This window comes from Salmo salar, chromosome 15 (genome assembly GCF_965601325.2).
Source record: "Salmo salar chromosome 15, fSalSal1, whole genome shotgun sequence".
NCBI lineage: Eukaryota > Metazoa > Chordata > Actinopteri > Salmoniformes > Salmonidae > Salmo > Salmo salar.
The window spans coordinates 44,800,260-44,805,025 of record NC_138305.1 but is presented as its reverse complement, the minus strand read 5'-3'; the positions used below and the strand labels follow the sequence as shown (position 1 = coordinate 44,805,025).

General features: G+C 40.9%; 1 long non-coding RNA gene across 1 annotated transcript; it reads right to left on the bottom strand.

Annotated features, from left to right (window-relative positions):
* Window positions 1-1,361: 1,361 nt before the first annotated feature.
* Window positions 1,362-3,943, bottom strand: LOC123727123 (uncharacterized). The gene is made up of 2 exons (XR_006759080.2): window positions 1,690-3,943; window positions 1,362-1,595 (listed from the first exon to the last, which is right to left on the bottom strand). It is a non-coding gene; the product is annotated as an uncharacterized LOC123727123 (long non-coding RNA).
* Between the last annotated feature and the right edge of the window lie 823 nt (window positions 3,944-4,766).

The following is a 4,766-nucleotide window of genomic DNA, read 5'->3' as shown; positions in this document are numbered from 1 at the left end:
TTAAGACCCTCACAAACTTCTACAGATGCACCATTGAGAGCATCCTGTCGGGCTGTATCACCACCTGGTATGCAGTTGCACCGTCCGCAACCACAGGGCTCTCCAAAGGTTGGTGCGGTCAGCCCAATGCATCACGGGGGCACACTGCCAGCCCTCCAGGATATCTATAGCACCCAGTGTCACAGGAAGGCCAAGATCATCAAGGACCTGAGCCATCCGAGCCACAGCCTGTTCACCCTGAAACCATCTCGAAGGCGGAAACAGTACAGGTGCATCAAAGCTGGTACTGAGAGACTGAAAGGCCATCAGACTGTTAAATAGTCACCACTCACCACTAGCCGGCCTCTGCCCAGTACCCTGCCCTGAACTTAGTCACTGTTACTAGCCGTCTACCACCCGGTACTCTACCCTGCGCCTTAAAGACTGCTGCCCTACATAATCATTGAACACTGATCACTTTAATCATGTTTACATACTGTTTTACCAACTTCATATGTATATACTGTATTCTAGTCATGGCTTATCCTATAACTACTGCTGTACACACCTTTTCTATTCATATACTGTCCATAATGTCTATACACACCATATTTCTTCTGATATTCATTCAGATATTTCTTAATTCCTTTCTTTTTATTTCTTGGATTTGTGTGTATTGTTTTGTATTGTTAGGTATTACTGCACTGTTGGAGCTAGAAACATAAGCATTTCGCTGCACCTGCCTTAACATCTCCAAATGATGTGTACGCATCCATTACAATTTCATTTGAAATACTTCTCAGAATTATTTATAAAACTACGGTAGCCTACAGTTGAAGTTGGGAACAACTTCTGTATGCATATGGGATAGAATAAATAGTCTATTTCACTTGAAACCACAGTCTCAGGAGAGGCTTGTGATACTATAGTAAAGGTTGTTATTGTTATGGGTTTGATAACCTGTGAGGGGGAATAGAGGTGAGCTAAGCCTTTTGACAGGGAAGGTTCTGGTGATTCACTGCCAGTTGTGATGACTCACCCTTAATTGCTGAAGAAGCAGACATTTAAGCTTGAGGGATTAAGTTAAGTAGAACAGATATTCAATAGTAGTCCACTAATGATAAAACCCTGTGTTACAAAAGTGAAGAGTCACAAAACATTCACATTTTCACAAATGTACTACACATATTTCATTTCAATATATCTACTACCCAATACCAGAATGTATTACTTTGCAGAACCAAATAGGCTTGAAAGTAGTCTGAAGACAGGAACATAATGACCTCGCTCTTTCTAGAATATGCTCTGTCATAACATGCTATTGCTGTTAAGTGGAGCAGCACAGGGGAACCCAAGAGCAGACTCAGACCAGGAAACAGGGATGAATGAACCAATATATTTATTGTAACACAGGGAGAGATGAAGTGCAGACCCAGGGAAGCTTGGATGAGTTGTAAGAAACCAGATGTGGAGGCTGAGGTTGGAGTGAGCTGGGTTAGGACAGGGTAAACAGGTCTGGAGGGGAATCCAAGGGAGTGATGAGTTGAATCCAGAACAGGGTAGCAGGGTGGTGAGATGTGGAACAGGAGACAGGAACCAGAGTCAGAGCGGCAAAACTGCAGTGAGAGGAGAAACAGCATCAGGCAAGGAAATAGGCACAGCAGGATACAGGATCTTAAATAACAACAAATAGTTAGAAGCATGACTGACTGAACAGCGATTACGATCTGGCAGAGTGGAAGTGGCAGGACTGAGTATTTGTAGAGGTCTTGATTATGGAACAGGTTGCAGCTGGTGGGGAACTGCTCTGACTCCAGCACACCTGTCTCCAACCACACAATCACACACACAGAGAGAGAAGAAGAGGGAGAGGGAGAGAACTGGGGGAATGGCTGCAGGTCAAGGAGACACCGGATGTCCACTAGGGGGTGTAGCAGGAGCAGATGTGACAATTGCAATAAATTCACTAAACTAATACGGTTTCTTTTTGTTAGATATACACTCCCCTCTGTAATCATTTGGACAGTGAGGCTCTCTATTGGTTTCATATGAGGTGATAGTACAGAATGTCACCTTAAATTTTAGGTTATTTTCATACATATCTGTTTTTACTGTTTAGAAATGAAAGCACTTTATGTATCTAGTCCCCCTATTTGAAGAAGTATTTGGACAAATTCACTTATTTCATTACAGTAGTCAAAAGTTTTGTATTTGGTCCCATATTCCTAGCACGAAATGACTACATCAAACTTGTTGGATGCATTTGCAGTTTGTTTTGGATGAGTTTCGGATTATGTTTTGCCAATAGGAACTGAATGGTGAATAATGTATTGTGTCATTTTGGAGACCCGGACAGCGCTGGGCCAATTGTGTGCCACCCTATGGGATTCCCAATCACGGCCGGATGTTATACAGCCTGGATTTAAACCAGAAACTGTAGTGATGCCTCTTGCACTGAGATGCAGTGCCTTAGACCGCTGTGCCACTATCTACAGTGGATATAAAAAGTCTACACACACCTGTTAAGATGCCAGGTTTTTGTGATGTAAAAGAATGAGACAAAGATAAATCATGTCAGAACTTTTTATACTGTTAATGTGACCTATAATGTGAACAATTCAATTGAAAAACAAACTGAAATCTTTGAGGGGGAAAAATGAAAAATAAAAACCTTACAATAAATAACCTGGTTGCATAAGTGTGCACACCCTCTTATAACTGGGGATGTGGCTGTGTTCAGAATTAACCAATCACATTCAAACTCATGTTAAATAGAAGTCATTACACACCTGCCATCATTTAAAGTGACTCTGATTAATCACAAATAAAGTTCAGCTGTTCTAGTAGGATTTTCCTAACATTTTCTTAGTTGCATCTCAGAGCAAAAGCCATGGTCCGCAGAGAGCTTCCAAAGCATCAGAGCGATCTCATTGTTGAAAGATATCAGTCAGGAGAAGGGTACAAAAGAATTTCCAAAGCATTACATATACCATGGAACACAGTGAAGACAGTCATCATCAAGTGGAGAAAATATGGCACCACAGAGACATTACCAAGAACTGGACGTCCCTCCAAAATGTATGAAAAGACGAGGAGAAAACTGGTCAGGGAGGCTTCCAAGAGGCCTACAGCAACATTAAAGGAACTGCAGGAATTTCTGGCAAGTACTGGCTGTGTGCTACATGTGACAACAATCTCCCGTATTCTTCATATGAATGGGCTATGGGGTAGGGTGGCAAGACGGAAGCCTTTTCTTACAATGAAAAACATCCAAGCCCGGCTGAAGTTTGCAAAAACAAACATCAAGTCCCCCAAAAGCACGTGGGAAAATGTGTTATGGTCTGATGAATCCAAGGTTGAACTTTTTGGCCATAATTCCAAAAGGTATGTTTGGGGCAAAAACAACACTGCACATCACCCAAAGAACACCATAACCACAGTGAAGCATGGTGGTGGCAGCATCATGCTTTGGGGCTGTTTTTCTTCAGCTGGAACCGGGGCCTTAGTCAGGGTGGAGGAAATTATGAACAGTTTCAAATACCAGGCAATTTTGGCACAAAACCTTCAGGCATCCGTTAGAAAGATGAAGAGGAAGTTCACCTTTCAGCACGACAACGACCCAAAGCACACATCCAAATCCACGAAAGTATGGCTTCACCAGAAGAAGATTAACGTTTTGGAATGGCCCAGCCAGAGCCCAGACCTGAATCCAATTGAACATCTCTGGGGTGATCTGAAGAGGGCTGTGCACAGGAGATGTCCTCGCAATCTGACAGATTTGGAGTGCTTTTGCAAAGAGTGGGCAAATATTGCCACATCGAGATGTGCCATGCTAATAGACTCCTACCCAAAAAGACTGAATGCTGTAATAAAATCAAAAGGTGCTTCAACAAAGTATTAGTTTTAAGGGTGTGCACACTTATGCAACCAGGTTATTGTGAGTTTTATTTTTATTTTTCCCCCTCAAAGATTTCAGTTTGTTTTTCAATTGAATTGTTCACGTTATAGGTCACATTAAAGGTGGAAAAAGTTGTGACATGATTTCTTTGTCTCATTATTTTACATCACAAAAAACTGGCATTTTAACAGGGGTGTGTAGACTTTTAAATCCACTGTATCTCCAACACTTAAAATTATTTAAATGATGAAACTCCTACCTTGTACCTATGTTTGTCCTCTGTATCTGTGTGCCTTTATTTGTTTGATAAAATTCATATTTTTTTCAATAAACATGAATCAAATACAACCACTGACTGTTTGCTCATTGCTCTAAGATGGCAACTCGGCGCATGTGCCAACTGAATCTCAACCAAGAAACATTTGGTGGTGTTATTTGATTAACATTTATTGAAAAGATATGGATTTTAGCAAACAAAGAAAGGCACGCAACTAGAGGTACAATGTGGGCATTTCATATTATATATTTTTTTTAAGTATTGACCTTGGGCGAATCGATGTAGCCAGAGCTAGATTCCACAAAGCCTTGTCTCGGCTCCACGCCGTTGTTGAAGTTCATCATAAACTTCCTCCACCATGGAGTTTAGTCCGCTACCAAATACTAAACATTTGACTACTTTAATACACTATAAGTGAATTTGTCCAAATACTTTTGAAAAAAAATTCACTTTCAAATGGGGGACAAGATACATAGTGATTTCATTTCTAAACGGTAAAACATAAGGTGACACTACTGTCACCTCATACAGTATGAAACATTTGATCTCAAATCAAAAATCCTGGAGTATAGAGACAAATGTACACATTTTTGCTTCACTTTCCAAATAAAT